This window comes from Alligator sinensis, unplaced genomic scaffold (assembly GCF_000455745.1).
Source record: "Alligator sinensis unplaced genomic scaffold, ASM45574v1 scaffold1626_1, whole genome shotgun sequence".
NCBI lineage: Eukaryota > Metazoa > Chordata > Crocodylia > Alligatoridae > Alligator > Alligator sinensis.
Genome location: NW_005842437.1, coordinates 1,187,195 through 1,194,875, shown reverse-complemented (window position 1 = coordinate 1,194,875; position 7,681 = coordinate 1,187,195). Strand labels below are relative to the sequence as shown.

Sequence of the window (7,681 nt, the reverse complement as noted above, 5' to 3'; positions counted from 1 at the left end):
TTTGCTGTTTAATCTCCCCATGGGGAAAGAGTTGTGCCCTGGGACCACTTCAGTCCGTCTCACACTCACGTACAACAGGCCACACACCTGCCGTGGAAGGGGTCATGGATTAAGGCTACCCAAAGCATCCCAGTATATAAGCCTCCTTCTTGCATGCCTGCCAGACTTACTTGAGCCGTTCAGACTGACGTTTTACCCAAAGGGTGAGGCTGGACACAAGGGACCTGCAGGTATTTCCTGATGTTGCAGTGCTTGGGTTTACGGGCTTTGTGTTCACTTAGCACATGGCAAACGCACACATGTGCTCTTGTGTGCACCCTCACACATGCACCCAAGTGTGCACATGCCAAATATATATTCAAGGAATATATTTTTAATCCCTGGGTACAGTTCAGCCCCCACAAAATGAGACATAGTGATGCATCTGCCTAGAGCTGCTGGTCTGGAGGGGTGAAGCTCATCCCAAAGGCATCTCTTTTCTTTGGATTCAGGACAGGGCCTGTTGCTTGCTTCTTGTTTCCGAGTCACCGAGGCCCCTGCGTGCTAGTGCGATGATTGCTAAAAACGCCCTGCTGTAATACCACCGCAGGCAGCTGACAAGGCTGCGCCTGTCCTCGTCACACACATCTGTTGGCATCCGACGAAATTCTCCTGGTCCCTTCATTCATCTCCGGGTGTCAGACTGTAAATCTGCTGCAATGGGAGCGGTCTCCTTTCTGTCTCTGTGCAGCACCTGATATAACCCAGGTATCCAGCCCCAACCAGGTTTTTCCAGCCTGCGTCACATTCGCTCCTGCTCCTAACAAATGCAATAGCAATATAATCAATGGAGGTTTTCCTAGACCCTTTCCTAGCAGAGAGGGCAGGCCAGTGGGCAAAATTGACTCCTGCTTCTGCCATGTGACCCTGGCAAAGGTGATCCTCCTCTGCCCTTTTCCTCATCTCCTCTCAGCTGGGGCCCTTGGCTACCATAGTGCAAATAATAAGTAACCAGCACCCCCAACCACTATGCCACATTGCACTTGCTCACACCCAGCTGGCAAATGCATGCTCGTTCAAAAGCTCCCGCCCCATCCGTGGCTCCCACCGCAGCAAAGCATCCCGAGAGCCTGCCCGGGAGGAGCCGCGGGCTGAGCGGGCTGGAGCTTTCCGCCGGCGCTCCCTTAGCCTTGCTGCCACACCTTGCCAAGGGCTCGCATTTCATCTTGTTGCAGCATAATTCAGAGTCAAAAGAGCTTCTGCAGCATTTTCGACTCGCATTAGAGCAACTTAGTAGGAAAGATGTTAACAATGGGGTCAGGTGAGGTCAGGTAAGCAGAACAGTTCAAGCGTTGCTATGGAGTTTGTTGAATTAGACATAGAACAAGGAGAAGCTGGTTAAATGAGCTGACCCTGGCTACCCACGCTGTGCCCTCTCTGACAAAGGGACACACTGGGAAACTCTAATATGTCAAAGCTTCATGGGATTTGCTGCTTTTTTATTTTTTTAATTTTTTTTGTACATGCCAGCCTATTTCTCCTCTTGCCTGTGGGGGGACACGAGGGACTTTCTGGACAAGAACGGGACTGCTCCTGACTTCTCGCAGCAGTGCCCATCCTGAGCCTCACCTTGCTGCCTCTCGTCTCCAACACCAGCGGGGACCCGGCTGGTGATTTTGGTACCGGCCATTCAACAGGATTGCCCCTCCCTGCCAGTGGGATCCTTCTTTAATACCAGGCTTTGCATTTGCCCATGAAAGCCTCTTGTCACTGCCTGCCTGACTGCAGCATCACCAAGGAGCTGGCTTTTTAATGCCAGCTTTGCACTCACATCATGGCTCCTTTTTTTCTATCACTGTCCATAGTTTTCTTGCAGATACAAAGCTTTGGTTAAAGCCATCAGACAACTGCATGCAGTGCACCATGCTTGGGACTATTACCTTCTGGGGACTACCAATTTACATGATTCGTGTCCCTGACACTCAGGATGGTCCTGGTTTTCATGGTCAACCCAAGCATCCTGTCCATGCAAAGCGCTCAATTATTTTGCAGCTTCTGCAGACACTCCAGGGTACAAATAATGCTAAATATCATTCCTGCAGCTCAGGTAGCTCCCTAAGCATCCTGTGGGCACTGCTCAGCAATGCCGTGCTGTCTCTCAGCCTCCCTCCCAGAGCCGGCGAGGGGATGCAGCTATCTAGACCAGCACCGCAGGCCTCACATTCCTCCCTGGAAAGGGGTCAAGTGGCCAGGCCAATAGAAAAGACTTGATTTGTGCACATCAACCCATGTGTGACGAGCACGAGATTTGTTTGACATCTCTTTCCGAGCAAGGTCAAGTTGTACCTTGCCGGTGCTGATTCCAGCAATAAGGCAAGCCGGGCGATGGACCCGTCCTCTGAATTCCCCCCGGAGAGCCAGCCCCGTGCCAGCAGGCTCGTTATTATACCGGCTGGGGGGGCTCCCCCCAGCCGCATCCAACCAGCCAACCGCGCTCGCAATAAAAGCACAGAACGAACTTGCTTTTGCCGACGCACTTTTATTTTCCAAGGCTTTCAGGGCTTTCCCCCACCGCCTCCTCCATCATTTATTTATGCGGCAACATTTGTTCGGAGTTGGAAAAGTTTTCCGCACGGAGCCCTTCAGAATAAGACATCAGAGAGCTGTTTGCCAACTGGCAACATAAAAGGAGGAAATACAGTGCAAGGAGCAAACATCTTTATAGCCTCAAAGTTGTTCTCTGCTGGTGGCTTTCTGCACCAAGACCGTCTCCCACCCCCGGGGCTGAGCAGGGAGGAGCGTGCTGCCAGCTCCCTCTGGGAGGTCTCTCATTTACAGCTGGGTTCAAGGCCAAAAGGAAGTGCGTGTGCTTGTGCATCCCACGAGCAAGCCAGGGAGATGGGGCTCCGCGCTTAGCATCATTTACTCTTTATATACAAAGCCATGACCCTGGACTCATGTTTTTCAGCGTATCCATCATATGCTTCTGCTCTCTCCTGGCGGTAATCAGGCAGAGGGAGGAAGGGGTCTATAGGGAAGAGGCGAGTTTATTCTGCACTCTCAAAGTCAAAAATGTGAAGCCGCAGCCAGCTCGGAGGATACGAGATCCTCCGCCCCCTGCCCCCATACAGCTGATGATGACAGCAGATCCAAGCTTCGGCACAGCTATTGCCGGTGGGGCCCAGGCAATCGTGGGTGGTTGCTTGGGCTTTTAGGAGCAATAAGTCCTGATGTCTGTCTGGGGAGGTCTTGTGGCTTAGGGCCTCAAGATGTAGTCCATCATTTGGGTAAGCTTAGGCTAGAAACCTCAATTTGAATCTCTCTAAAGTCAGGGGAAAGGCTCCCTGGTCCCTGGTTCCTTCAACAGGACTGCATTCAGCTGCAACGGGAGCCTGCACGAATGGTGATGCACGCTATGGTGACTTGAATTGCCCTGGGAGCGAGGACGTGAGAGGCTGCCCCAGAGGCATGGCTCAGCCCTGCAGACTGGAAGGTCTCCCGTCTACCGGGCCAGCCAAACCGTCTTGCAATGCTGCAGGCGTTGAGCAAACCGAGGGCATGGGAGAGCAGAACATCATATTTGCATGGGCAGGCCATGAGGGCACACTGAGCTGTGCCAGAGATCCTCAAGCCCAGCACATCAAGTAGGCTTTATTTAGTGCATCTAGAGAGAGAACAAGTGAAATAACGGAGTTCAGGGATAAGGGCACGGCTCCTGTGGATACAGAGAGCTGAAACTATCAATACAAGGGCTCAGAGTGATTTTCATGAATCAGCCTAGCAATGTCAGACCCTCTCCTCTCGGCTGGAAGGAGAGGATTCGGAAGCATTAGTAATTTTTTTTTTTTTTTTTGGACAGTACTGTGACTGTGTCTCGGAAAAAGAGTCCTTGGCTTCCCTGAGCTGTTAGTAATCACCCAGCGCCTCATCCGCCTGACTTTGATGGAAAACACGAGCACAATTCACTCACCTACACAACTCAGCCCCAGCTTGTCAGGGGCCCAGACACCTGCCAAGACAGCCAGGAGCCTGTGGAGCAGTTTTGGGTTGTTTTGAGCTGTAGCTTGCAATGCTCGTCTCCCTTCCCCTGCGGGCACTTGTGGTGCCATTGTCTGTCCAGGATTTGGCTTCATTTCAGGATATCCAGCCTCTGCAAGGACATGCAGAGAATAATGGCCCCTCAATGAAAAATACACTGGTTTCCCCCTTCTTACAAAGCCTCCAAGGCGTATGCACGCGCGTACAATGCGCACACATGTATGTGCACGCTCACACAGCCGGAGACAGTCTTAGTGGAGATAAGCACACACAGATGCCTCCTCCCCAAAGCAGATGAATATACACATGCAGTCACCGCTATCCAACCTACTGCTGATGAAATGGGAAATGAATGCACGGTGCCTTGCTTAGCACAAGCACGGATTTGGGGAGCACTAATCTATCATTGTCTTTTCTTCTTTGATCTCTGATTCAGCAAGCCTCAGATCCATTAAATCTTTGCAAATAAAGGAGCTGGCACACTCTAGGCTGCAGGGGTGGGGGCTCCATTAAATCTTTGCAAATAAAGGAGCTGGCGCACTCTAGGCTGCAGGGGTGGGGGTTTTTTTTTTTGGTTGTTTTTTTTTTTCCCTGAGTGCGTGCGTGTGTTGTGGAAAACAAAGTTTGGATATAATGAAATCCCCTAAATTATTTGAAGAATAAAAGGCGCTCAGTGCTTGCCAGGCAGGCGTGGAGGGGGAAAAAAAGCAGCTAAAAAGCTACTGCTGAGCATATTAAAGAATGGCATTATCAAGTGGAACAGACAAGACATGTATATAATGCATAAGTAGTGTTTGCTTCTTCTCCAAACAACTCATAGATCACTAGGACACAAGCTCCTAGGAAGAGCAAAAAGGGAAGAGAGAGCAATGTTTGATAGCATCAGAGGAGATGAGTCTGGCACTGGGAAACAGCATGGGGTTTATCAGGGGCTGGGATCGAGATGGGGCTGGATGATGTGCATGGGCTTTGGGGCATAAGGGAGGAGACCCTGCCTGGAAGCTGCGTGGAAGGAGGAGCCTTGTGCTGCAGAAGGAGCTGGAGGCTTGTCCGTGGGTCTCTGCAGCTCGAGAGAGGCAGGAGGTTGTTACCCGGTCAGTGATTTGGGGGCAAAAGGTTTTAAAAAGGAAAATGAATCCAACCACAGGCAGTCAGGCAGAGCTTAGCGGCTCCATTTGTGGGTCTCAGACCAGCTCACGAGAGGGGCTGGTGTCAGATTGGGAAGTCCAGCAGCATGTGGACCCCATTGCACCAACCGGTCTGACAAAGCAGCCAGGGATGAGAGACACCCACCTTCCCTTTTCCATCCATCTCCCAGGAGGGTGGGCAAGGGAGCAGGAACAGCGCCGTGGGTCAGGTGCAGAGCCTGGCCTCACAAAGTCCCACGACGGCTGCAGGTTTCCCATCCAGCGAGCACGAGGCACCGCGACGCAGGGCTGACGGAGCAGCTCCATTTCCTTGCAACACAAGGAGGATTAAAATTCATTAATGCCCTACAAATTAAAGGACTAACGACAGTGACCAAGCTTAAATGAGAACCTCAGAAGCGAGTCAGCGTGCCAGGCTGGGCCTTTCAGCTTTCTCCCACCTAGCGGCATTGTTCTCCTGGTTGCAAGCAGGCACTTTTTAATATGCCGTGACAGCCGCGGTGCTGACCCCAGACAATAAACAGGGCCTAGGAGTTAAACATTAATCTGCAGAAGGAATGACCTTCAGCCACTAAAGAAGGGCTGTTTTTAAAAACTCGGAAGTGTGAGGAAGGTTCATTTGCTTGCTCATTTAGCATATTAAAAGGGTATTATTGCTACAAACAAGAAATCTAAATTAGCCCCCAGTTGAAGCTTCGGATAACACTTCAGATGAAAGGTTCGGGGTAATGATTAACATGCAGCATCTAAACCGTTTATTGTTCATAAACAAGGCAGGGCATATTTCCCTCTCATGATAAGTAACGGGATGCCCGTAATGGAGCTGTGCAGAGACAGAAGAGCAACACGAAGGCAGAGGAGGGCTTGGCGGGGCGCGGTGCCGCCTGTCCACCCAGCCCAGAGAAGTGCAGGTCTTGCCCCAAACCCGTTACCTCCACGTCTCCCTTCACCACTTGCAGCTGTCACCGGAGAGAGCCGGGAGCCGCAGCGAGGTTAATGATCTCCTTGCAGCAAGGTAGGCCGTTGCTGTGTGCAGGGGAGGGCGGATGGTTGTGAAATCGCTGCATTTGGTTTCTCTGTTGCTTGAAGCCATTAATGCGGGGCTTTCATTAACAAGCAACAATGGGGTCATAGTATGCCAGCTCATGTCCATTGCCCCGAAGTTTTGGGGTGGGGGAGTGGAGTCAGGGGTCACCGGGGGCAGAAGTCACTGTGAAATGCACAAGCCAGGTACTGATCTGTGATATCCAAGGGTGCCCAAACCTGTTGGGTGTGCGGCAGGAGGAGAGAAGTCTCTTGAGAAGGAACATTTGCCCCTACTGGTTTCATTTGCAGCTAATACGGTTGACAGCATCTAGTGAATCCTGCCCTTGTGTGCTGCTGCTCCAGCATCTCCTGTCCTGAGCAGGACAGAGGAGTGGGAAGACGAGACGTTCTAGGTCAAACAGTGTCAGTGCCTTGGAGACCGCCAAGGGCTGGGGCGAGGGATAGGGACAGGCAGAAATCCACAACTCTTAGGCTAGGGACAGAAATTAAACATAAACCAGTATAGGTGGTTGGAAACTGGTGCAAATTTGTAACCCGACAGAAGCTCAGTGTATATAAACTGCTTTCAAAATGACTTAAGATAAACCTGGATGTAGTGTCAGACTTAACTGATTTAGGTTGATCGGTTTATTGCTCTTCCGTCCCAGATCCCCATGTCCCCAGTCTTTTGTGCTCAAGTTGGTACCATGAAGACTGTTGAATGAGCAGCATCCCCTGGCAGGGGCCAGTTCATTTGATGGTCCTGGACTGCCTGGGAGGTTCTCTGAGGAGCCCTCCCAGACCTCCCCGCTCCCGGAGCTGGCAGTAGCCACGAGGAGTCCTTGGCTGGGAAAGAGCTGGGCACAAAAGGCTCTGGGTGGGAGTTACCATCTCCTTGGTCAAATTGCATGCGGTGGTTTTACTTGGGAGCTTTCTGGGTCATCCATCAGGGAGGATCTACCATGAGCGGGTCTTAGCTAGAAGCTGTTTTCTGCAGACGAATGGCACACCCGTCCTAGCCCCATTTAAACCTGGCAGGGAGCCCCTGACCTGCGAGTTGCGTTGGCCACTGAAGCATTTCCTGGTGCCGTTCACCTTTGCAAGGTGGTCCGCCTCTCCTGTGTTTGCAAACCCCACTTTGCAGGAAGACCCGCCTTGTGCATCTCACCTCTTAAATAGACTTGTCAGCCACCCCACTGCTATGACTGCTCCCAGCTCCGGCTCCCTGGACTGGGGGAAGCATGAAAACAGACAGAGGAGAAAGCTGCCAAGTCCACTGAGAGCTGCAAATTGCTTCCCCTCCCCGTGCTACTTTCACAGCCGTGCAGGGGAAAGGCAGAAGGGAAGGTCTTGCCATCGCGGCCGAGCGGGGAAATGAGACGGCTATTATTTGTCCCATCCAGTGGAGGCTGTAGACCTCCTGTGCTTTATAAGCAGATCTGATTAGAGGTTAGTGCATGAAGAGGAGTGAGGCAAGGTCCTCGTGGAGG

At 51.7% G+C, this 7,681-nt stretch overlaps 1 long non-coding RNA gene across 2 annotated transcripts; it reads right to left on the bottom strand.

Annotated features, from left to right (window-relative positions):
• Positions 1-2,512: 2,512 nt before the first annotated feature.
• On the bottom strand, positions 2,513-6,125 carry LOC112551362. 2 transcript variants are annotated; one of them, XR_003095648.1, is made up of 3 exons: positions 6,098-6,125; positions 5,311-5,474; positions 2,513-4,129 (listed from the first exon to the last, which is right to left on the bottom strand). It is a non-coding gene; the product is annotated as an uncharacterized LOC112551362 (long non-coding RNA). The 2 variants fall into 2 exon arrangements; XR_003095647.1 differs by lacking the exon at positions 6,098-6,125 and adding an exon at positions 5,557-5,667.
• Positions 6,126-7,681: the final 1,556 nt, after the last annotated feature.